This window comes from Lepidochelys kempii, chromosome 9 (assembly GCF_965140285.1).
Source record: "Lepidochelys kempii isolate rLepKem1 chromosome 9, rLepKem1.hap1, whole genome shotgun sequence".
In the NCBI taxonomy this organism is placed as follows: domain Eukaryota; kingdom Metazoa; phylum Chordata; order Testudines; family Cheloniidae; genus Lepidochelys; species Lepidochelys kempii.
Genome location: NC_136388.1, coordinates 19,920,888 through 19,947,559, shown reverse-complemented (window position 1 = coordinate 19,947,559; position 26,672 = coordinate 19,920,888). Strand labels below are relative to the sequence as shown.

The window sequence follows — 26,672 nt, the reverse complement described above, 5'->3', positions numbered from 1 at the left end:
CTTGGAGTGAATGTTCATGCAAATTCACCTCTGTACAAAGGGAACTCTTGAGATCCCATGCACAAGCTAAGCTCCATTTAAATCCATCATGGCGTTGTGCAACAGAAGTGGTGTGGAGGTCCTTGAACAGGGGTGAATTATAACAGGGCCTTATGTGATGATCTGGACAATATCCTACCTTTGGTGCAATGGGACATGGATAGGATGTTCCCAGAAGAGGCTAGATTGTCACAGCCCTTATTCAGACGTTCAGGCAGTAAAGGCCCCCTAAGTCCCCTGCTCAGATTGTAAATGTGGCCATGTGAAGGACAACAGGAGCTACTCACTCATTACTCCCCACTCAAAGCATGTGAATAGGAGTGGGGCAGAGAGAAAAACGAGCCCCTAGCTCTGGCTCCCTACTTGACATCCAGAGTAACTGGCTGGGTGCAGAATGGGAGAATAAGCTGCTGCACAGAAAGTGGCAAAATAATGTATTCCTCACCCGAGCAAGCAGACAGTAGGAGAGAACTAGTGATCCCGAGTCATAATTAACTTGATGCTCAATACTCAGAGCAGACTGTAAGGTTACAGAGTTTCCATGGAGTTCAAACCTCTAGTTTTTTGACAAATGTAAGCAATTTATCTGAAATACAGCAAAAAAGGAGAAGGAGGACTCCCCCCCACACACAATCATATTTACAAACAATATCTTGAGATATTTACAGGAAAGAACAAGACAAAAATTGAGTTATATTCCTCCACTGTACTCTTCTTTTGATTTAATGAAGCTCAAGAAAGATTGTAAGTTGTACATTTCCAACAGTAGAGAGTAATAGCAATTTCCAACACTTGCAACTTGGGGTGTGCATTTTTAACATTCATACACAGATTACATTAAAATAGCTTTGAAAGAGATGCTAGGTAGGTTAAAGCTTTCAATGGTCCCCATAATAAGTCCACAGTACATATTTACAGCATACAGTGAGTCTTTTCACCTGCTGCTCCTGAACCCACAGGCAAAGCAAAACTGCCTATTGTTAAAGTGTATTATTTCATAAGCAAACTTCCCATCAACTAGCTGGCAACATAAAAAATGCATTATTAAGGCATATCATTAATACTAGGGAAACGGCTCATCCACCAGCTGGCAAAAAGAACTTGTGAATTATTAATATGTATTATTAATTCTACACAAAATCCCTTAAAGGGAAATGAAAGGTTTCAGCATTCCTTTTGAAGAGATTTTAGAGTAGTGAGTCTGGAATATGCATAGCAACCTTCTACAGCACATTAGAAAAATATAAATTATGAACAAGGTATGGAGCATCAACCCACAGGAAAAGAAAAGTATGCATTGTTATTTTTACTTAGTGAAATCCCAGAAAGGGGAATTTTTAGGACCTGGTAAGTGGCTGTCTTTTGCAAAATTATTCAGTAATCAACAGGCAAAGTGAAAGTATATGTAGGCTTGGCAGAATTTGATTTTTATTTTTTTATAATTTTGGTGGATAACATCAGTGTTTCTAAGTATTTTGTCTATTTTTATTTATTTAAACTTTTTCAGTCACAGGATATTATTGGGAGTCAGATGGAAAGGTCAGACAATAATTATTTGATTTACTGATAAAAAAATTAATCCTTCCAAGTCTAAATATGTCATTAATGTGCTTTATTTGTCTTAGCAGCGTGAGAAGTTCAAAACCGTACTTGAAAACTAATTTGACTCAGGGCAATTACTGTTAGATGTCACAGCAGAGAGAGGAGAGGAAAGTCAAGAGTATGTTCCTCTCTTCTCAAATGGAATGTTTCCTATGCCATTGTCAGCGAGGAGTATAACTTGGGAAAGGAAGAAGGTAGTGTGCATACAGACAAATAAGTGGAGATGCTGAAACATAATTTGTTAAATCCATGCAAAAACCACATCTATTAGTTTAAGTATATGGGGCTGTATTTTAATTTTCATCTCTTAAGATAAGAGAGTGGGAAATGATTAAATGGAGCAGGGTGGGTCCTGATGCAAACAATGAAAGGGACAATGATGAAGCAGCTGAATGTGTCCTTCATTGCATTGTGCTGTGTCTCCAAGGAGGGCTTCCACTTTCCTTGAGGCTAATGGATGAATCTGGGCTTTGACAGAACAGAAGTGGCAACATTCCTAACCAAGGCCCAGACTTTGAATTGCACTTTTTTTTTAAACAGTGCTGAGCACTTACATGAGCAGTTTCCGTGGTATTTGGTTCAGTGGTATTTCTTGTGTGAGTATGGGTTCACAATCTGCTCCCAAGAGACAGATGATCCTATTGTAACTACATGCGTTACCACAATTTTAATCAAATATTTTAGATGGAAATGTTATATCAGGTCATCTTGATGACATTGAGCTTGTTGGTCCCAGGCCATTTAGCCCAATTCTTAGAACCTATTGAATATTTTCTATCATTTTAATACAAAATAATAAAATCGGTTTACTTTGAACACCAAGCTATAGACTCAATATACCTAACGTGTTGACAGTTTGCCCAATCCTGAAGTTCTTACCCAGTCTGTAGTCAGTTCTCACTCAAACATAACTCCCCATCATTAGGAACTTTACCTGAGGAAACAGTATGGGCCAGGTTTTTATAGGTATTGAGATGCCTACAGATGCAGATAGACGTCTAGTGGAATTTTCAAAAGTGCCCCAGTGCTCAAATTCCATTGAAAGTAATAGAAACTGGCCTCCAGGCACTTTTGAAAATCTCATTAGGTGCTTATGTGCATCTTTAAGGGCCTAAACACCTTTAAAAATCTGGCTGTGTGTAAGGACTTCAGGATTTGGCTCAATATGTGTTTATTCATGTTCAGATACCAATATTACCTCTTTCTTTCCATTCTGAAGTAAACATTAATATTAGCCTTTGCTCAAGGTAGTGCTGCTATAGCTACTAACAGCCAGATTGACACCCTTATTACGATCTTACTCCACAAGGTAGTGCTGCTATAGCTACTAACAGCCACATTGACACCCTTATTACGATCTTACTCCACAAGGTAGTGCTGCTATAGCTACTAACAGCCACATTGACACCCTTATTACGATCTTACTCCACAAGGTAGTGCTGCTATAGCTACTAACAGCCACATTGACACCCTTATTACGATCTTACTCCACAAGGTAGTGCTGCTATAGCTACTAACAGCCACATTGACACCCTTATTACGATCTTACTCCACAAGGTAGTGCTGCTATAGCTACTAACAGCCACATTGACACCCTTATTACGATCTTACTCCACAAGGTAGTGCTGCTATAGCTACTAACAGCCACATTGACACCCTTATTACGATCTTACTCCACAAGGTAGTGCTGCTATAGCTACTAACAGCCACATTGACACCCTTATTACGATCTTACTCCACAAGTAGTTCCACTGATTAAATGCTACTTATGACCATAAGCCAAGCTGTGGAATACTTACTTATATGAGGGTCCCAATGAAGACTGACTATTCAAAGTACTTACCTGCCCCCTCTTACCATAGTAGGAAGCCTTATAGCCTTCAGTGTATTTATCCTCATAACACCCCTGTTAGCCCTGTTATATACATAGGGAACTGAGGCATAGAGATCCTAAATGGCTTGCCTATAGTCACACAAAGTCTGCACTGAAGGAGGGACTTGACCCCAGGTCTCTGAGTCCAATGCTAGCTCCCAAACCAGTGGACTGTCCTTACTCTTTGGAGTAATCGTGTGAGTAAATCTCACCAGCATAAGTAAGGGTGTCACAGTTGTACACTATGGCTAGTCTAGAACTGGACTTGGCTGCTGCTGGGCACCAAGAATTAATATGGGGATCAGGGATGAGAGCAGTCAGGATTTTCAGTCGTCACATGGTGAGTGATTTCAAAGCAACATTTCCTGGGTCTATCTGATAAAGAACGGTGCCATAAGTGGTAGCACCTATTTCAGTTCCCACCGGACATCCTTAGCACATGACATAACATATATCCCTTATATAAAAATGGCAAGAGGAAAATCTGCCTTGCCTTGATGCTGTATTTCATTACTGTATTTGTTTGTAAACTCATGTTTTACCTTCACCTTTATATTCGTAATGTAGTTTAAATTAGTTCACCTGGTAATTTATTGTTTTCAAATAAAGAATGTTGCTTACCTGGCAGGTTGTCAGAGCTCTAAGAAATGGGACACATTTCACTTTTTATTCACTTATTTATTTTGCAAAATGAACGAATACAGAACGGATAGTTCAGCTAGTAATGGAGATTGAGGGTTCTATTCATAAAATGTTTCTTGGCCATTTCTATGATTTTTGTCAACTCTTTGGCACTCTGCCCTACATTTCCACATTGCCTATCATATGAAATAAAAATTTACACTAATAGAAATGTGAGCCCTACAGAGATCTGAGAAGCACAAAGAGTATCTGCCAGCTTAAGGGTAAAATCAATGCTTAATCAAATGTGTTGCCAGCTGATCACAACAATGCAGTCCCACACTTCACATGGTCCCTGAGACACTGGTACTTTCAGAGTTCTAGTGACTCACCTAAGGAAAGTTTGGAGATTCAGTCTGCTAGTTCATCAAGGGTTCATCAAGAATTCTCCAGCCAGGGGGAGACATTTGCAGTATCCATTCTGAAGAGTGCTTAGGTAAAGACCCTATGCCACACAGTTTGCAAAGGGCTGTGATTATTTCACTACCTCTTTACAGCTGATTAGTTAAGGGATCATTTACCAAGATTGTGGCACTGGGATTGTGTCCGTCTTAACGATTAATTATGGTAGGTCCCATGCCCAGCATTTTCTTACAGAAGACTGTAACTTTTGGTACAGGGAATGGAGAACAATTTAACTAGTACCCTTATTTCCCCCAAAACAATTCCTTATCAACAGTACGTTTTTTAATTTATATTTTTCAGAAGTTTTAACATATCCATAGAGACATACTTAAATACGACAAAGGAAACACAGCAGGAGTATGGATTTAACAATAACTCAGTGAGAAATATTCATAGACTAAATACTCCTGAGATATAGAAGATAAAAATTCCGTAACAACTCTTTCCCACACCCAGCAAAACAAAACAAAAACGTCAGAAGTCAACCTGGAGTAAGTTTGTAATGGTCTCATGAAAGTCCAAGTGTCTTCATAGTTGGAACTTGTGTGTCTATAGATTAATGTCAGTTTTTCCATGAGGATGGTGTTGGTTAGCTCAGTTAGACAATCAAAGAATGTGAGGGGAATAGCAGATTTCCATTTTTGTAAAATGACACTTTGGGCCATTATAAGGGTACTGCATCCATCAGCTGGCATTACGTAAACAGGGTAAATCTTCCAGAATGCCCAAAATACAGAGGCTTGACGTAGAGGGAAGATAGAATACCACACACTTCCTTCCAAGAGATGGATATACTTTAACATTCAAAGGTTACATGAGACAAGTTTGCATTGGAGCTGTCATATCTCCAATGTTTATTATGTGGGGCAAGTCCAGCTTTATGCAATCACTCAAGAGTCCAATACGATCTAATTAGATTGTTTTTCTGAAAAAAAAATGCAAAAACAGAGAACTGGATGTTCTGTGCATATTTTGCCAAATATTATTCCACCTGTTAGAGGAAGGGGAGATATTCAGCTCATTCCCCCACTTTTCTTTTAAGGTATAGTCAGATTAAATCAAGGAGTTCAGCTATTGTATGTGTTACCCACAAAATGTTTTTGGCTCACATACTTTTTAAGGTGAACATCAAGTGATGTGATGTTTGTAACCTGCCAAGAATTCCTCAGCTCTTTCATAATTTTGAGTAGCAGTTTACTGTAGAATAATCTTGGTTTCTTGGTAACTGGTATTTATTATGAAGATATGTGAAGGCAACTCAAGTTGTCCATTCAATAATATCTTTAAGATGAATATGCCCTGGTTAGTCAAGTGGGTTTGAGTTTTGAACTATTAGCAGATTTAAATCTGGGATTATTCTAGATTGGCATGGAAAGATAGCTGGTGAGATTAGAAGTGCTAATGGACTTGATTTTCTGAAGAACACTCCAAGAGCAGGTAAATATTTCCTTTTTCCTTAAAAGTGCAAGCAACTGTTGTTGTTGTTTTGCTTTTTAAATGGAAGTGCAGAGAGAGAGCAAAAGATTAACTAATTTTCTTCAATCTCAAATCACACTGGGTGTTTGGGATGTGTTAGAGGGACAGAATGATTTTATTAAAAATCTTAATTGAAAAGCCAGATAATATAAATACAGATCAAAATAATCCCCCCCCCCTTTTGGAGAGAGGGGGCAGATTTATTAAATATCTTGTGGGATATCTGTGGTATCTTCATATTCCACAAGAATTATTGAATAACTCTATTCTTATAAAAATTGAAGCAGGAAATTTAAGTGGAATTAAATTAGACATATATGTTAATCTTAGTCCTTAATTAATCAATAATAGCTTCTACCTTTCCCAATAAATATATTGGTGAACACTATTTCTCCATGTCTTTTGTCACTTCTCTGAATATCATCCATGTTTGAGGATACTAGTTTTGATAAAGCAGATCATATCCTGATGCCTAAGTACGTTATCTCTTTGCATGAATGAAAGTAGAATGATTGCACTTGAGATGGATTTGGTCTATGAGAAATATTAATCAACTTGAGACTTGTTCCAGTTTATCCAAAATCCTGGTAGCTCACAAATTAGCTTATTGCAGACAGTAGCAGTGGAATTGAAGAAGAGAGATTTTTGAGAGTGAGCAGAACATTATCCACATTAACCACTAATCTTGTACTTTTTATCTTGATGGTAAATCCTTCAGCAGAGGATGTCTGGCTGATATATGCTGTTAGCAGTTCCATGGCTATGTCAAATAGTAGCGGCAATAGAGGGCATCCCAGATGTGTTCCTCAATTTCACTGAAAAGTGGAGGAGATAACAGCACCATTTGTTAGAACAAGGTGTAGTTTGTAAATAATATCAATCCAGATCAGAAAATTAGGTCCAAATCATTTTTACACAATCATTTTATTAGAATTAGGGTAATTATCGCTGTCCGCATATCCGGTGACATTATTGCTGTTGTAAATATTTACTGTAGATTTCTGGCAGTATCAGTACTAATTGATTGATAAATGTGTTATAAAATTCTGTTGGAAAGCCATCACACCCAGGTACTTTGCCTGAGTTGAATGATCCAGTTGCCTTCTGAGCTTCAAATAGAAAAATATCTTCCTCCATGTAATCAGTTTGAGGTAGTAGCAACAATGTGTTTAGGGGTAGTCCATCCGGGAATTGGTCAGATAGATTGGAATAGAACTCATCTTGAAATGTGCAAAGGGATTCATAAAAGTCTTTAAATTGTTTGTTAATTTCATTAGGTTCTAGTACAGAAAGACTATAGTAAAGAGGATATAGTGTTACTGGATGAAGCCATTTTAATTTTTCTCACTGGGAGTTTGTCTGCTTTATCCCTTCATTCATAATGCCTCTGTTTAACTCTATTAAGAAAGAATTCACATTGAATTCAATACATTCATTTTATTTGTATTTTGAGGTAATGAGAGAGTATAGCAACTCATCTTTCTGAGGGCTTTCTTGTTTGTTTTTTTTTCAAATTTGGTAACCCCCTCTGCCAAAGAATTAAGTTTTTCTTTCTTTCTTTCTTTCTTTCTTTCTTTCTTTCTTTCTTTCTTTCTTTCTTTCTTTCTTTCTTTCTTTCTTTCTTTCTTTCTTTCTTTCTTTCTTTCTTTCTTTCTTTCTTTCTTTCTTTCTTTCAATGTTATGAATTCTCCCCCTAATATAACCTTCAGTGCTTCCCATAAAGTTGTAGAGGAGACAGTATTTGTATTTGCCTTCAAGCAGTTGGTAATGGATATTTCAGTCATCTGAATAAATTTAGGGTCTCTAAGTAGAGGTGCGTTTAACTTCCATCTTGAGGATCTGTTAGCACTTTGACTAGTATCTGTGTGAAGAGAAATGGGAGAAAGAGCGAAGGTGACAATATTACTTGTGCCTCCAGACCTACAGGAGCTAGCACCTTAGACATCCATTAAAAAAATCTAATCTGGAATAGGAGGCATGAACCATGGAGAAATATGTGTAGTCACGCTTTGTAGGATACTTCAGTCTGCAAATATCCACTAGTGCAATTTCCTTTAGTAGGGATAATAGATGGTTTACAAAAGCCTCAGATTTTCACCTAGAACACAGAGTTTTTTGTCTAGGATATTATCCTTGACCGCGTTCTAATCTCCTCCTCCTAGTTCCACTGGGGAATCAGCTCTGTTGGAAATAATAACAGTTATTTCTGCAATAAAGGATGCATTCCCACCACTAGGGTTATATACACTCTGCAAAACTAATTTCTTAGCATTGAAAATGCCTTCAATAGTTATGGATCTGCCGTCTGAATCTGACCACAACTGAATAAATTGAAAAGTTAGGCTGCTATGGATTAGTATCACTATTCCCCTGCTTCTGGAGTTGAAAGAAAAGCGATGTTCATATCACACCCATAGATTTTTAATTCTGTCTGCAGCTTCATTCCTTAAATGGGTCTCCTGAAGGTAAGTTATGTGGCATGCATTTGATTTTTAAATGCCTTGAAGTTTTGATTGTCTTGGAGGGTTCATTAAGCCCTGTATATTCTAGGACTAAACCTTATTAGAGTTCATGTGGTTGTTCCACTGCTAATTGATGCCCAGTTAGATTGACAGCCTCTGTGTGCCTTTCTGTGTGAAAGAAATAAATAAAAAATACACAACCCCCATTACTCTTAACATCCCAGACTTCCAATATGGGCACATTGAGATCCCAGATGGCATATGCCTACACCCACCTTTTCTCCCACCAGGCACAATATGAATCCATTAGGAATCTGCCAGAAACATACCTATATTTACCAAAATACATACATCTGCCATGGTAAATGAATGAATGAAACCTATTACTTCATAGATATGAATGCATAAGTAATAGTATATAGTACATAAATGCTAATGTGCATGTGGTATATAAATATTTATACTGATAGACTAATGAAAAGGGTAAACATGAAGTGACATAAAGAATATGTGTGCAAATAAATAGATATGAATATATTATTACCATACACATATTATAAATATATAAACTTTCAGTATAGATAGAAATGTAAAAATAAATATACATGAGCCCATATTAAGTGATATAGGCAGTCACAAATAACATCCAAGGAAACAGTTATGAATATATCAACATCATGTATATATAATAAACAAATAAATAGACTTTTAAATATGATTATGTAAGGAGAAATAAGGCAATAAGAGTATTATAGTTATGACTATATAGATACACTTATGCTGGCTTATCAATATATTGAGAGTATTAATTACCAAGTTATACTAAATATCTTGTCTATCGGTACTAATTACACCCTATTACATTATTAAATATATCAGATACGTCAAATATATGTACGTGAGTGGCCTGGTTTTCCCAGTCACAGTTCCTTTTCTTCAGGGCTTATACTCTTCATTTTCTTTTCCTTTATGAGAGGATCATCCTGTTACCTGTCGTGAGATCTGGTCTCAATTTCTGTAGTGCTTGCCAAGCCTGCAATGGGGTACTGGAGTATTTCACAGCGTCTGTCATCTTCATTATGAAGATTGCAGGATATTTGAGGCTGTGTTTAATATCTGATCCCCTGAGAGTTCGTTTGATGCCTTTAAATGCTGCTCTCATCTTGCTTATATTTACAGGGAAGTCTGGATACAAAGAAAATTTAAAATATTTGCACTTCAGTTCCTTTTTGCCTCCTGGCAAACATCAGCTTAACTTTATTGTTAAATCTTAGCAATTCAAAATTATGGATCTGGGGTTATTATTGTTTTCTCTCATTCTGGCCCATGCCACTCGATGAGACTTTTCAGCCTCCAGGAGAGGCAAACAGTGATCCAAACCCAGTACCTCAGAGAGTGTGTTCTGGAGAAAGCTAATCATATTGTTTTTTTTTCCTTCCAGCTCTTCAGGAATCCCCAAAATCCACAAATGATTCCAATGTGCTCTGTTTTCAAGATATTCTTGTTTCTCCTCAAGACTGGTTAGTCTTTCCCTTAAGGAAATATTCTTTGCTTTAACCTCCTACAGATTGCAGTTTGTAGTTTGTTATCCAAATAGGTCAAATGAACTTTGACTTCTTCCGCATCTTTAGAGCACTCACATGTATCTTGAGATACAAGGTCAAGTTTCACTAGTTAGAAAGTCCATCATATCTGCAAAGTCCTGTGTGAGAAAACCCAGCAATCTCTAAGTCTTACCTGTCTTTGGATACTCAGGCTTTGGTTATTTGGCATTTCTGTTGTTCCCAGCAGGATCCATAATACAGCAAAAAGGGGCGGTCCTCATCTAATTAGTACATTTCTGAGAGAAAGTTATGGTTTAGATGCCTGGGCGCCCTTAATTGATGAGGATTAGTGCATTGGGGTTAAGGAGACCAGGAGGCAGGCTGCTGTCTTCTCTACAGGTCGAATGACCCCACCATCATCAGCATCTTCTAAAGCACAATTTTCATAACCTAAAATATCTGGATACATATTTTTAAATTTAAAACTTTCTCTGTTTACTTTTTGGTTCATTATCCTTAGTTTTAATTGAGATTATTTTTGCTAACCATCAAGATTTTTAGTGCATTTCCGTAATATATGTTCCACGGAGGAACTTGCAGGAACAATGAATTTATTCATGCAGATATTGTGATATTTAAGTGACTCACAAGACTCTTAGGGTACTGAGATCTCAAGAACTGTGGGATTTTAGATGGGGCTGTATTCTTGTGATAAATTGAAGATTCTCATTTTATCAAGCTATGCCTTTGCCCATTCCTTCTCCATACAATAATAAGTTTATGCGGTATACATTGTCTGGGCTATAGAGGATTGTGTTACCTTAAATGTTTTCCTCTATTATTTCACCCTTATGGGAACATTAGGTGGCATAAACTATTTAAGAGAGGGGAAATAAAGAAGAGGTCCTCCTTACCCAGGCCCAGGCCTCCATGGAGGGCATAGGTGGAAGTGAATCTTGAGTTTTCTGGGGCAAAACCAGGATAGGTTTGTTTACAAATCTTATTCCACCATATTCTCTGCCAAAGTAATAAAACCCCTGAAAGAAGCTTCCTTCTGGAAATAGCTTGAAGGTAGCTTTTTATATCACTCTCTTCACTAAAATGACTATTCAATAGTGAACATCAATCCTGAACAGTCACTTTCAGTTTTCCTGAATGGTATGGCCTCATTTCTGCACTGTAGTTGTCTTCAGACTTTTTTCTCTTTATAAAAGGCATCACAGGTGATATTAATAACACTTAACCTGCTCCCACATGAAATGCTATCAAGGTTTCCATTAACAAAATAGTGTCTCTTATGATGTCAGCTGTACATACACTGCATGTCAGGTAATTATCAGTGAAAGCATCTATATCAGTTATGCCAGCAAGAAGGATATTTGATTGTGTCTTTTGTATCTGGCTGCTGAATAAGACTTTTGGAAAAATTGCTTGGCATCTTTAAGCCTCATACGTGGCTCATGGTATACTAATTGTAAAGAGATGATGACCATGATAATGTTACGGGAGTCATTAAATAAAGAACATTACAAATTCTTTGGCCCAGCCCACCAAAACACTTAAGTATGTGATGCTTAACTCTATGCATGTGAGTATTTATTTTCTGAAAACTGAGTGCATTGTTTTGCTGGAGACCTTTCTGCCATATGTTGTGGTGCAAAGATGTGAACAGCAGCGAGGACTGTTTCTGGCCTGTCATCTGGTACTGGTAAATATATGCAGTACTGTTCCATACCTCAAGAAGCAATACAATAAGATAAGGAATGAATATAAACTGTTTCGAAGACTGCATTAATCTTTTGGATTCTTTAAATGCTTCTTTGTGTGTTGGCCTGGGTATTCACATTTCTTAGTGTAGTTATTGTATTAATGCCAGAAAACTTGATAGATTTGGCAGCTATTTGGTGAAATAATTGATTTCACTAAGAGAGTTACTCTATTAAGTCCCATAGAGACTGAGTTTAAGAATAGCTTTTCTTTGTTTGTTATTCTGGTTGTAAAAGGAGATCTGCAGCTGCTAGATTCTTGCCTGTGAATATTTACCCAACAGGAACCATCCCATTTGTTTTGGTTAGAGTCACATAGCTGCCATTTTAAAGAGTCACATAGTTGCCCCACTTTCGGTTGCTGCCCCAATTTCCCTCTGCCCCCATGTGGGTTTACTGTTGTGTAGGAAAAAAAGCAGGCAGAGAGTCTCATCACTCCTAACACGCTTGCACAGCCATAGTTATAATTTGTCTGTGTGCACTCATTGGTTTATATTCTCAGCTTTTGTAAATCAGCATAGCTCCAGAGGCGACGCGTGGAGGGGCACGCAGGGGCATGTGTCCCCGCAGATTTGCTGCTTGGCTTGTACGGGGCACGTTCACACAAACTGAGCATGCTCAGTAACATCTGCTGAAGCTGCTGCCCTCACTCTGTGCCCCCCCTCCCCCTCTCAGCAGGTAGGGGTCCTCTCTGCATAGCTCCATTAAGTGCGAAGGAGCACCAGGATTGCCAGAAGGATTGAATGATTCAGAAGAGGTCTCTCTGGGTGTAGCAAGGCCTGCAGTTCCCTATGCACCAGACACAGACTGGAGCTGTTCTCTTGGGGTGGGGCAGATATTAAACCTTTTCATAAAGTGAGCATGCTTCCCCAGTGCACTTGCAGTCAAGTTCTAGCTTGCTTCCAGACACTGCTGTGCACCTTACACCACCTTCACCCCTCACTTCCCAAGGGTGGCTCCGTTTGTAAGTATATTTTATTCCTATATTGTCACATATATAGATATGCAGAGAGAGATTCTAACTCAATATGAAATCCAGAGGAATATCAGTCAAGAATCCAAATACTTAAACCCTTCTTAGTTTAACTAAGTGCTTATCTCAGTGATTAAAAATTCTTGAGAGGAGTTGTATGGAAAAAGCCTTGAGGTACTCATTAAAATTCGTAGGCAAGGGTTATTTGTTCATCTGTCAGAAAAGGAAAACAAACAAGAATATTCTCAAGTCTCACTGCTAATGTGCAAGAGGTGAAAATTGTGATGTAACATGTACCACCAACCTATTTCAAGTCAAAGCCTTGTGAATATGTTTGAAGATGATGATGTAGTGAAGTACAAGGGAGTGAAAATTTACTAACAATGAAATACCAGAAATAAAAATGAAAGGAGACTAATTTCAATGTAAGTACAGGATAAACAGAAAAGAGATTTGGGAACTGATGATAAAAGGATTGGAATGGAGGTGTGACATTTCTATGTATAAGGGCCAGAGCCTCAGCTGGTGTAAACCATTAGTTTCAGTGGAGCTACACCACTTTACACTGTGAATCTGGCCCATAAATATAAAAAGATAAATTGTTGATAATTAACAGTAAATATTAAGTTCAAGGGTTTAAATAGTAATTTAACACTATCAAAACAGAGCAAGGCTCCTTTATAATCAGTAAAATTATGAGTGCCTTCAATTTGGAAAGCACATAGAGGATGAAAGCAGCATTTTCACAGGCGTTAAAATTAAAACAAATTTGTAGATCAGATTAGTAAAAGAGCTGTAAATAAATATTGACTGTATAGTAAATATCCTGTTCAGAGGTGAGTATCAAGGAATGTTCAGCCATGTCATTTGTATTTCACATGATACTTCTATCCCAGAGAGAGTATTTATGATCTATCCATTCTCTCACCCCTGAAGTTTTTCAGACTGCCAACCAAATAATGAAGGCTTAGTTATACATAGCTTACATGTACTATATATATACTGCACACTGAGTGTATGATTAGTCCATCAACTGCATAATATTATCCATACTCTATACAATAACATTGAAAGTTCTTCCAGAATTTTTAGAGAGAATAGGTTTGTATTGAATGGTGGAAGGATAGTTTTTTCTATTATTTTAATCTTCAGGATAAAGGAGAGCACAGACTTTTCTTTTCTTTTCCCCGTTCTACTAAATTTTCACAGTAGCTTTGTAAGGCGGATCTCTCTCTTTCCCCCTAACTAATTATATATATAATGTTTCTGGATAACTGTGTCTAGAGGGTTAAATGTCAAGGTTGTTAATATTGCAATCAAAAACATTCTTACTGTATCTCTGTTAGGCAGGATGTTATTACTTTTATCCCCAGCTGAGCTGTCGTCGTGTTATTCTGACATCTAAATCTAACTGGAATGTTTTAAATAGATTGCAATTTGCTAAATCGCAAAACAGAGACAATAACAGTCTCTCAAGGAACTGTGCAGAAAAAAAAGAATATTTAAAATTGACTTATAATGGTTTATAATGTACTAGATTGACGGGACTCAAGGGTACTTTTGGAAGGAGCAATGTAATTATTACCAGCATTGATGATGATGACAACAAGGCTGATTCTAGAATGATAGTGAGGATAAAGAAAGTTTGACTGTCATTTGAATAATTGGATTGAGACATGCAAAATAAGCAACCAATAATTTAGAAAGGAAGGGATAATTCCAGATTAGAAGTGGTAGGTTTGGGGATTTTCATTAGTCACAATACAGAAGAAAGAAGAAAAGGTTTAAAAGGTTAATTATTATCAAAACCCATTAAATGGGCTAAAAGTAAAATGAAGAAAAGAATAGGAATTTACTAGATAAAGTATTATCCCCTGACAGGCCCCCCGGGACTCCCACACCTATCCAACCACCCCTGTTCCCTGTCCCCTGACTGCCCCCCAAAAGCCTGTACCCCCACCCCTTATCCAGCCCTTCCCCGCCCCCTTACCATGTTGATCAGAGCGGCAGGAGCTCGCAGCCGCCCAGCCAGGCCACCCAGAGCGCTGGCGGTGCAGCGAGCTGAGGCTGCGGGGAAGGGGGGGGACAGAAGGGGCAGGGCCGGGGGCTAGCCTCCCCAGCTGGGAGCTCAAGGGCCAGGCAGTACGGTCCCGTAGGCCGTAGTTTGCCCACCTCTGTACTACTGAATGTCACTGCATTGGGGAAGCTGAGATACATTTAAGGCTGATCCTGCATCAGTTGACATCAACTCTCCTATTGACTTAAATGGTTGCAGGCCAAGCCCTTACTGCACAAATGGTCCCATTGACTGGCAAGGCAGTACACATTGCAAGGTGCAGCATTGAGTATTCGGCTCAATCATGCCATTTAGACACAGCTACTAGGTTGTGCATAGGGAGGTGGGCTACATCCTGAGACTGGGTATGTACCTTCATTGTAGTCAAGTTTACACCAACTCAGGATCTAGCCAAATGACTGTAATTCAATGTATTCACCTTGGAAGGCTGAAGAGTTAAGTTCACACTGTTGGGACTTAAATCTTTGATTCCTGAGAATCAGGGTAAATTGTTGACACTGATCTTGGATTTTTTTTTTCCCTTTATTACAACTGTAGAGTGAGCTGAGATATCATTGTAAAGGATTGGAGCAATAAAAACAATACTAATGTTTCCTAAATTGAATATATTGTATATTTGAAATGTCATCCAAGCTCCCTGTAGGTTGCCGCTTTGCATTGCTAATAAGCAAAGGGACAAATAATGTATACAAACTGCATGTAAAAAGGGGAACATTTAGACTGATTAAATAATACTGTGGTACCTGCAGCAACAAACAATGGGGATAGATCTTGTGTGAATTGGAGATTCCTCTATACTGCAGTGAACTCAGGAACATATGTGCAAGATTGCCTTTTATCTGTAAAGGGGCAGACAGTTGGATAAAGCTCAGGAATGTCCCCCATATTCCAGAATGAAGAAATGTGCTACCTTATGACTCCCAAAAGATGGTACCTAAGAGACTGAGGATGAAGGTCACACAATTGCTATCAGACAAGGAGGTCACTTCCCGCACATACCACCACATTCCCCCCCACAAAAAAACCTATCACCATAGATATGATAGATAGGGAGAGGATATATGGCTTTCTTGGTGCTACCACTACTCACATTTGAGAAGGGAGATGGATTGGGAAGCACTGTCCTTAATGGCACTTTTCTGAACCTCAGAAATTGGTTTGGTTTGGGTTAGTTTTATAAACGGCAAACTGTGTTCTCAGGAGTGAAAGGAACTGCCAATGGACACCAGAGGGAAAAATCTGTTCTTTGGAGAGATTTGTTTTGGAGTGTTCTTCCTTTAACTAGACTGTTCAAAGAGAAATTTTAAATGTTAGACAATATTGATTAGTCAACACAAAGTTTTCTTTTAATTACTAAAAGTAATTATAACAGAAACACAACACATTTCGGGAGCTTCTAACCAAGTGGCTGATGCACTCTCCTGTGAAAGTTTCCACAATTAACTGGTTAAAATCGTCCTTAAAATGTGAAAAATATTGTTAGTTTTTATACAGTCAGTAGTTTATCTAAAGGTACATGTGTCTTATTAACTCTGTTGTCTCCTAAAGCTCCAGGAAGAAATCACAGCCAGTGTTGAACTGGCTGTCCAACACTATCTGTGATTTGGGGGGCGTGTCATAAATATAAAGGGAAGGGTAACAACCTTCCTGTATACAGTACTATAAAATCCCTCCTGGCCAAAGGCACAATATCCTTTTACTTGTAAAGGGTTAAGAAGCTGAGATAACCTGGCTGGCACCTGACCAAAAGAACTCATAAGGGGACAAAATACGTTCAAATCAGGGGGCTGAGGGAGGCTTTTGTCTGTCTGTTCTGTATACTTGCTGGAGAGAGATCAAGAAAGCAAGCAATCCAACTCCATTGGAATTAGTAAGTACTAGCAAGGAAATGCGTTAGTTTACTTTTGTTTTGGCTTGTGATTTTCTCTGTGCTGACAGGAAGGTGTATTCCTGGTTTTCTTTTTGTAACTTTAAAGTTTTTGCCCAGAGGAAAATCCTCTGTGTTTTAAATCTGATTGCCCTGTAAGACTAGCTTCCCTTCTAATTTTACAGAGGTGCTTCTTTCACCATTTTTCTTTCTAATAAAGTTCTGTTTCTTTTAAGAGCCTGACTGATTTCTCTATTGTCCTAAGACCCAGGGGTTTGGGTCTGTGATCACTTTGTAACCAATTGGTTAGGATATTATTCTCAAGCCTCCCCAGGAAAGGGGGTGCAAGGGTTTGGGAGAATATTTTGGGGAAATAGGAACACCAAGTGGTCCTTTCCCTGATTCTTGGTTAAATCACTTGGTGGTGGAAACGTACCCTCCAAAGGTACGTTTGTGCCTTGGGGAAGTGAAACTAGAATGGTCAAAGAGAAATTTTAAATGTTAGACCATATTGATTAGTCAACACAGTTTTCTCTTAATTACTAAAAGTAATTATAACAGTAGAAGAAAAATAAGAGATACAATGATAGTTAAATGACATTAGTAAAACTTGTTCCTGTAGATTCTATAGCTGTTGCTGTGAAAATAATCACAAGTGTCATTCTCAAAAATCAATGTTCTGGGTGGGGGTTCTGGGGGTGGTCAGGGGACAGGGAACAGGGGGGTGGTGGATGGGGCAGGAGTCTCAGGGGAGCCGTCAGGGGGCGAGAAGTTGGGGGATCAGATAGGAGGCGGGGGCTGGGCCACACCTGGCTGTTTGTGGAGACACAGCCTCACCTAACCGGCCCTCCATACAATTTTGGAAAACCGATGTGGCCCTCAGGCCAAAAAGTTTGCCCGCCCCTGCTGTACAACATTCTGCTTTGTTCATCATCCATCTTTCAAAGATTGGTCCATCCACCTATCAAACCTTCACACTTTGGAATTGTGACAGCATATGCAAGTTAAATGGAAAACTTTTAAATAAAACACAGACATTGTTCATCAATTTAAATGTCATATTAGTGTATTTAATATTCACTGGTTCACATAATGCCAAACTTCACAGTTATCTCTTTTGTGACCTCACTGTATGCAAACTTGCAGTCAATCTCAAAGCTCATAGTGGCATTCACCAAGCTCTCAGCAAAGGGTATTTTTCTGCTTGACGTGACTCAAATATTCACACACGATTTCACAATATTCCACAACTGCCATATGAAATGTAATCTGCTAACTAATCAAATTATTTATTGCCAAGATAAAGTCAGGAGAAACCTCAGTTTTGTAGTTTTATGGGACTGTTATTTTAACAGTTATGACCTATCTGAGGCAGCTCTTTATTTTGAGAATAATGCCAGTTAATTATTTACAGCACACGGCACATCTTGTTTTGCTTTCAAGAGGAACAGCCAAAATGGATGACAGTTTTTTTAAAGCAATAATGCCAAACGTCCATATACTCAGTTTTTAAGTTATGTTTCACCTGTATGAACAGGTCATTCATTTTTGCACTGTCATTTATATTCCTGGATAACTAAGGCCCTGATTTAGTAAAATAATAAATAATGAGTAGTCCCAATAGGGACTATACCAAAAGGAACTACTCAGATTGTTAAAATTAGGCACATAGAATCATAGAATATCGGGGTTGGAAGGGACCTCAGGAGGTCATCTTGTCCAACCCCCTGCTTAAAGCAGGACCAATCCCCAACTAAATCATTCCAGCCAGGGCTTTATAAAGCCTGACCTTAAAAACCTCAAAGGAAGGAGATTCCACCACCTCCGTAGGTAACCCATTCCAGTGTTTCATGCTGAAGTACTTTGCTGTATCAGTACTTGAAAGTTTATGTGGGTTGCCACACTCAATTTGCAAGCCAACATATAATTAATAAAACATATGTCTAGCTTCATGCAGATCGCTTTGCTAGTATGTTGTATCCTAATCTCTTGTCTTTGTTCAGATGCTGTGCACTTTGGGGTAGTGACTTTCTGTGTGTTGAAAGTGCTAGAACACTTTGGGTTCTACCATGATCTAAATAATAATTATTCATCAAACCAGAAGAGACTTTGGACAGTTGTCAGGGTCTAGAAGATCAGGAGCTATGGTATTCCAAAAGAGTCCTCATCCTCACGGCAATTGAAATGATCCATAATAATCAATCTGAGCCCAATGACCTTGGTGAAAAGCAAAAAGATAAAACCAATATTAAGGAAAATGTCTTTAGATGCTGCTTTTGTTTCTGATGCATCAATGAATGCAATTAATTTTTTGGCAAGAGCTGTAGCATTAAACACTATGATCAGAATATTATTGTAACTTGGCTTGGGAGGATGGAGAAATAAAAACTATTGTCATCAAAATGTATGGAGAAAAGTTGGTTGTTTCATGAAGCACTAGGTGAAGAGGTGTTGGACTCAAAGTGGGATGTATCAGAGTGGTCAGATCATCTTTTTGACACTCCCAAGCAGAGACAAGATAGAAGAGACTGCTTGTAGGTAGGGATAGAGGCTGACCTGCAGAGGATGCAAAATGGAGGAGAAATTGCAGAAATCATTCTTCAGTCCTATAAAGTATTTTACTCAGTTAGGCCACATTCTACCTCCACCCCACCCCAAAAAAGCAACCAGGAAAAAACGGTTAAGTAGACATAATCTTATACATGCAATGTAAAATATTCCTCAGTTTACCAAAATATTAGATTTTTTTAATGACTTCAATGGCAGATTAACTGGGCCCTTAAATAATACAGAAAATATGCAAATTTTATGACTGAAAATATTGCTTTTTTAACTAAAACTGTCTCAGGTATTTTATTAAAATTAAAAGGATGTGGGGCCTGATGGCTCATTGGAAGCCAGTGAAAACTCCCATAGAGCTTAAAGGCCCAGAACCATATTGTTTAGAATATATTTTGACTGACAAAAGATGTAATATTTGTGACCTTAATAGTAATACGTAGTTAATGAGGTATTTTTTTAAAAAACAACAACACACACACACAAATACCATAATGAAGTCAATAGGAACTGTTGGGTGTTCACCCTTTGGAAAAATCAGGTAACTTAGGCCCCAGTACTGCAAACATTGGCCTAATGTTAAAGAGGTGCATAATCATTTGCAGGATGAGGGCCTTAATTAGGAGACTATGTCATGGTGTTAGTCACTTAAAATAATATATAAACTTAAAATGAAAATAATACTGTACATTTTGCAAATAGAAAGATCAGAAAGAAAAACCTAGTTCAAAGTTTGGATTTATCAACCTTGAGTATGTTCCCTGTGACAGTACAGAAATATAAATAGAAATAAGATCTTTTGTGCATTATCTGAATAAACACATTCCATCCACTTCTCCAAAATAATGCAATATATTTGGACTCCACAACGTGGAAAAGGCAACTGCATAATGTAAGAGTTCCTTGATATTAATATTCACACCCTTTTTACCTCAGCAAGTCATTTATCATCTAAATGTGTTGTTATTCATTACTACTACATATGTCAGCCATTTACTATGTAACAATTAAAATATTACATTTGACACCCACTATTAAGTTTTAATATTTTATCTCCCTCAAGCATAAATTCCATGTATTACTTTCATAATTTCTTTTTGTATTAGCAGTGTCTTACTTCATACCTTTCACATCTAATTGGTCACTCTTTCTTCTCCTTGACTTCCCCACAGAGCATCCCAGACCACAGCTGAGTGCGGCGGACCCCATGCCAGGTATAGTTTAAATATCCACTTATAAGAAGCTTGACAATGTAAATAAATATTGCCATTTATTTGAAAATGAATTAACTTGTTCAGGGTACTCTGAGCAGCACAAAGCCTCCCTGATACTTTTTTTTCATGCTACTTTCCCCTTCCCCCCCTCGCAAAGAAAAAATCTTGATACCTTTTAAAAAAAAATCTCCATGCAGGTAATAAAAATGATGGTCCTGATCCTGCAGGCATTTAGGCATGTAAGCAACTTTATTCACATGAGAATTTCCATTGACTTTAGTGGAAGTCCTTCTGCCCTAAAGTAGTTGCATGCCAAAGTGGTTGTAGGATCAGGCTTCAGGTGTGTTAATACAATGGTTATCATTAAAAACTTCACAGTTTACAGGTCAAATAAATGTAAACAACATTCCCAGCAATCCTGTACAGAAGGATGTAGCATACCACAGTAACTGTCCAATGTTTAATGTTGGCCTGTGTGATATCATGAAACACCAAAATGCTGGAGATCATGTTCCACGCATCCCTAATGGGTATTAAAATGTGATGGTATTAGTATAAAGATGGTGTCCTGATTTTTTTAAATTTATTATAAGTTTGCTCTCATTTTGGAATTTCAGTGGTTGCAAGTTTGATTGGGTCCTTATTGTCCCATGGTGTGGCATCTGACCATATCAATTGTTCAAAACATGAATTAAGATTTTATGATATGTATCTAATCGTTCAGTCTTTCAAACAGCACTTAGTTACTCTGAAGGAAATATGGTTTTACATATGTACCAGATGACACTGCAGTGTTCAACACAGTAAGAATATGAGAGGTTCAAATACTTAACCCAGCAGACATTTGAGTGAAAATGTTGTGGGCTGGGGTGTTGTATTGGAGACGAGAAACAATTCATTCCATTGCTCCAATGCACTTTCACTGGAGGAGGGAGTGTCTGGAATTTAAGAAGCATGTGGATACATCAGACCCACTCCTACTCCTTACCAAGCCAGCCACTGGTAAGGTGCAAGGTGTTCTCATGAGCCATTGCCCTGTAACATGCAGAGGTTACATACTTTATGGACAGAGTCGGCTCCTTGAGCAAAGCTTTTTTTAAAAAAATAATCTCTAATTGTGTTTATCTGAACCTCTTCGTAACTTAGACTGTCCCTGAGAGATTTGAAGTCCCAGAAAGTTCTCCAAGCATTTCTCCTGACTATAGGCCTGCTCCTACAAGTACTGAAGTCAATGCCAAAACTACAATTGACTTAAATGGTGCAGGATCGTGGCTAATAAGAGTTATGCTCCCTAATCAGGAAGTGGAAACAATAATATGTGGCTTCTACAACTGATCGCTACTAACCAACACAGCTTGAATTTTGAAGATAAACTATCGGATAATTGCAGTGAACTATCTGTGATAAAGGCATAGATTAAAACTTGCACACACAAATGCGTCCTGTAAATTCAAGTATGGAATAAACTTAAGGAAACTGCAATTTGCTCATGGAAGTTCTGTGAGCTGAGGAAGAGGCTGAACTCACTGAGTAATTTATTTCCTGGGTTCGTGGCCCAAAATCATGTAAAGGAACCACCTCACTAAAATGGAAGATGGAAGGTTATTATTGTTTCTTAATTCTGTATTGCCTATTAGAATTTTGTCCCTCACTAAGCTTCTCCCGATGAAAGGAGATATGCCTGCAAAAGTTTTATCTTAAGCAACGAAAATACTTCTTGAAACATCCATATCTGTTGCAATATTAATTTGATATTGGTACTATTAAAATATTGATGTGTTAAAGCTCTGCTAAAGACTGTTTCCATCTAAATAGTAAAATGCATATGTACCTTGGAGCTGTGTAAGCAGCTAGACATTTTTGAAGGCTGTAGTCTGGCCCACAGTATCCCAGAAGAAGTTTCTTCTCTTCATCCTCCTGCTTTATTTTTAGAGTTTTCCCTGTTCTTCTCAATTTCCTTTTAATTTTCTCTTGATAAAGAAACGAGGCTCAGAGGCCTAGAAATTCCATAGGATTCTGTTGTAACTATGTATCTGAATCACCCCAACCAGCCAGGATTTATACTGGATATAAACCCAATATTTTTGCAGAAAAAAAGACTGTACATCAGTAGATCTGAAGCATTAATTTCACTCTAGCTGGCTGGTAACATCTGTAAGATTTACTGCCAGGTGGAAGCTCCCGAGCAGAGGAAAAGTAGGGAGAATAGAGATCCTAAGCTACACTAAGAGACTGAGGGGACACAGTTGTTCCTACTTCCTTTTTTCTTGGTTTCCTTTCCGAATTCTCCTTTTTAATAGTCTGTTTTTTCTCAAAATTAATTGTTTTAATTGTGGTAAATGGCACAAATGGCTCATTTATAAGAAGGGCATGAAAATATTGGGGCAGTTTAGTATAAAGAGGGGATATTTAAGTCAGCACACAATGGAGGTATACAAATAATGACAAGTAAATCTGGTGTTTCTACTTATCCTCTGTCTTAATACAAAAAGAAAAGGAGTACTTGTGGCACCTTAGAGACTAACCAATTTATTTGAGCATGAGCTTTCGTGAGCTACAGCTCACTTCATTCTTTTTGCGAATACAGACTAACACGGCTGTTACTCTGAAACCTGTCTTAATACAAGATCAAGGGACTTTTAATGAAATTGAAAGACAGCTAGATTAAACAATTAATGAAAATAAACAAATACATAATTAACCTGTGGAAATTAATTCCCACAAGATATCACAAGAAGCCAAAAGCTAAGCAGGATTCAGAAAAGGATTAGACATTTATATGGTAATGAAAATGTTCCATAGTTGTTTTGGATGAGATAAAAAAAATGTATAATAGGTATAGAGTTTGGTTCAGCTCTCGTTAAAGGCAATGTGAATCAGATCTGCACCATTAACCCTCATTTTTCAGGACATAAACCAACCACTAATTGATATGGTTAGGAAGAAAAATCTCTAAGGATAGTGTAATGGGATGTGTACCCCACTCAGGCTCCAAAAAGGTCAATATGGTCCTAAGAAGTTGTCTAACATACCAAGCTGTCCCTGGAAAGTGGAACAGGCTTAGCTGAGGATGAAACCCAGCAGAGATTGTCTGGGTGGTGCTGTAAGCAGAGGAAATTAACAGTAGAAGGGAGCAGCAGGGAGAATCTCTAGTCACTCTTTGGGACTAGTTTCAGAGTAGCAGCCGTGTTAGTCTGTATCTACAAAAAGAAACGGAGTACTTGTGGCACCTTAGAGGCTAACAAATTTATTTGAGCATAAACTTTTGTGAGCTACAGATCACTTCATCGGATGCATGCAGTGGAAAATACAGTGGGGAGATTTTATATACACAGAGAACATGAAACAATGGGTGTTACTATACACACTGTGATGAGAGTGATCACACTGTGATCAGGTATGGTGAGCTATTACCACCAGGAAAGAAAAAAAACCTTTTGTAGTGATAAGCAAGGTGGGTCATTTCCAGAAGTTGACAAGAACATCTGAGGAACAGTGCGGCAGGGAGGGGGGGAATAAACACGGGGAAATAGTTTTACTTTGTGTAATGACACATCCACTCCCAATCTTTATTCAAGCCTAATGTAATGGTGTCCAGTTTGCAAATTAATTCCAATTCAGCCGTCTCTCATTGGAGTCTGTTTTTGAAGTTTTTTTGTTGAAGAATTGTGACATTTAGGTCTGTAATCGAGTGACCAGAGAGGTTGATCCGACTGGTTTTTGAATGTGACAACAAAAATACTAGCCCAGGAACCTATCCTTGCAACAAAGCCGGTTGCCAACTGTGTCCACATTTCTATTCAGGGGACGCCATCATAGGGCCTAATCACATCAGCCACACTATCAGAGGCTTGTTCACCTGCACGTCTACCAATGTGATATATGCCATCATGTGCCAGCAATGCCCCTCTGCCATGTACATTGGCCAAACCGGACAGTCTCTATGTAAAAGAATAAATGGACACAAATCAGACGTCAAGAATTATAACATTCAAAAACCAATTGGAGAACAGTTCAACCTCTCAGATCATTCGATTACAGACCTAAAAGTCACATTTCTTCAACAAAAAAAACCTTCAGAAATAGACTCCAACGAGAGACTGCTGAATTGGAATTAATTTGCAAACTGGACACCATTATATTAGGCTTGAATAAAGACTGGGAGTGGATGTGCCATTACACAAAGTAAAACTATTTCCCCATGTTTATCCCTCCACTCCCCCCCCCCCCACTGTTCCTCACACCTTCTTGTCAACTGCTGGAAGTTACCTACCTTGATTATCACTACAAAACGTTTTTTTTTTTTCTCTCCTGCTGGTAATAGCTCACCTTACCTGATCACTCTCATTACAGTGTGTATGGTAACACCCATTGTTTCATGTTTTCTGTGTATATAAAATCTCCCCACTGTATTTTCCACTGCATGCATCCAATGAGGTGAATTGTAGCTCACAAAAACTTATGCGCAAATAAATTTGTTAGTCTCTAAGGTCCACAAGTACTCCTTTTCTTTCTTTGGGACTAGAGAGAGTAGGTACCGGGAGGGTCGAGGAGAAAATATGGGAGATCTTTTCCTGAATAGAGAAGTCTCTTAGGAGGCCCAGAGAGAGATGAAGCAAGCACTCGGAGTGGAGCAGGCTTCACTAGTGAGCCCTGATTAAAGAGGATGATCTAGACTTCCAGTGAACGAGTCCTAGGAGGTGTTCAGTGGAAGAACAGCAGGGGAAATTTAAGAATCATTAAAGGAGGGTGCCCAAAGGAGGGTGGAAGTTGGTTTCAGTTTGTACCTTTGATTTGGGTTTGTTAGGTGATTCCGGAGGAGGGTTTTGGAAATCCCAGCCCTGAGAGAAGGGTGAACCTAGAGAGGTTGCAGGGAAGAAGGCCTCTGAAAGGCTGAATAGGAAGAAGCCCAGAGAGGCAGCAGTAAGGAGATAGACAAAATACCCCTTGGCTACTTGCTATTGTGTTCTTGAGCTGGAACCCTGGTGATGTAGTGGGAGGGCCTGGGTTCCCCGACCAGTCACTGGTAGGGGGAATGGTGGCATGAGGCTGAAGAAAGGGACAACAATGATGGAAAGTCTAAGAAAAAGGAGTGAGTACCATGGGGCCCAAAGTTGGAGCTGAAGACCTGATACAAGTTCTTGGACATTGGTTAGTTGGCATTTTTCTCCACCCCAGAAGGCATGAATTTAAATCATGACCAAGTTAGAGGGCCAAGTCCTGGGAAGAGGTGGACCACTGGAGGAAAAGAGTGCCCATTAAAAGGGGGCACCAGATGAGGGGAGAGAGCCACCACACCTGGCCATGAGGAAGCATTCCAGCAGTCAGTTCACCCTTTCACAGGTAGGTTATTCCATAATTTTCTACTGCAGAGTTTCTTGTAACTTCCTATCAGGGGCAGGATGCTGAATTATATGGGCCAGTTGTGCGGTTGGGATTGTCAGGTAGAAGCTGAAAGAGAGTTTGCACTAATTAAATGGTGAAAGCATTATTTATTTGGGTTTTCATTGTTCCTTACTGATCAAAAGAGGCAAAGTTTTTATCAGAATCAGCTGAACACAAGGTTAACTAACCACTACTATATGTGACTATTATCATTGCAGTCCTAGAGAATCAAGCAAGAAAAGAATATAACAACCTGAAAAATGTAAGAGGTGTGACAGGGCAAGGCCAGATGGCTATATAAAAGTAGTGGGTGATAGATATATTGGCTCCTGGCTAAACAAATCCCTGGTACCAGGATAAGTGAAATGGCAGCTGCTCCAGGTCAATTAAGACACCCGCTAATTAAGAACTTTCCAGAAGGCAGGGAAAATGCTAGGTTGATTGGGACACCTGAAGCCAATCAGGCTGGCTGAAACTAGTTAAAAGCCTCCCAGTTAGTCAAGTGGGTGTGCATGTCAGGAGCTGTGGGAGGAAGTTGTGCTGTTGGAGAGACTGAGCAGTACACACCATATCAGGCACAAGGAAGGAGGCCCTGAGGTAAGGGTGAAGTGAAGCTTGAGGAAGTGAGGGCTGTTGTGGGGAAAGTAGCCCAGGGAATTGTACATGCCATGTTTCTAAAAGGTCAGCTACCATAGCTGATACTATTAGGGTCCCTGGGCTGGAGCCTGGAGTAGAAGGTGGGCCTGGGC

General features: G+C 38.7%; 1 long non-coding RNA gene across 4 annotated transcripts in view; it reads left to right on the top strand.

Moving 5' to 3' along the window:
- The window catches only part of LOC140916868 (uncharacterized), a 312,730-nt gene that overhangs the window by 189,044 nt on the left and 97,014 nt on the right, over positions 1-26,672 (top strand). For 3 of the 4 annotated variants that reach the window (XR_012160675.1, XR_012160673.2, XR_012160674.1), the window contains one exon: positions 20,497-20,538. This is a non-coding gene — a long non-coding RNA (uncharacterized LOC140916868). Of the gene's footprint in view, positions 1-9,977; positions 10,059-20,496; positions 20,539-26,672 lie in introns of those variants that run through there. The other variant, XR_012160676.1, reaches the window with a different exon arrangement.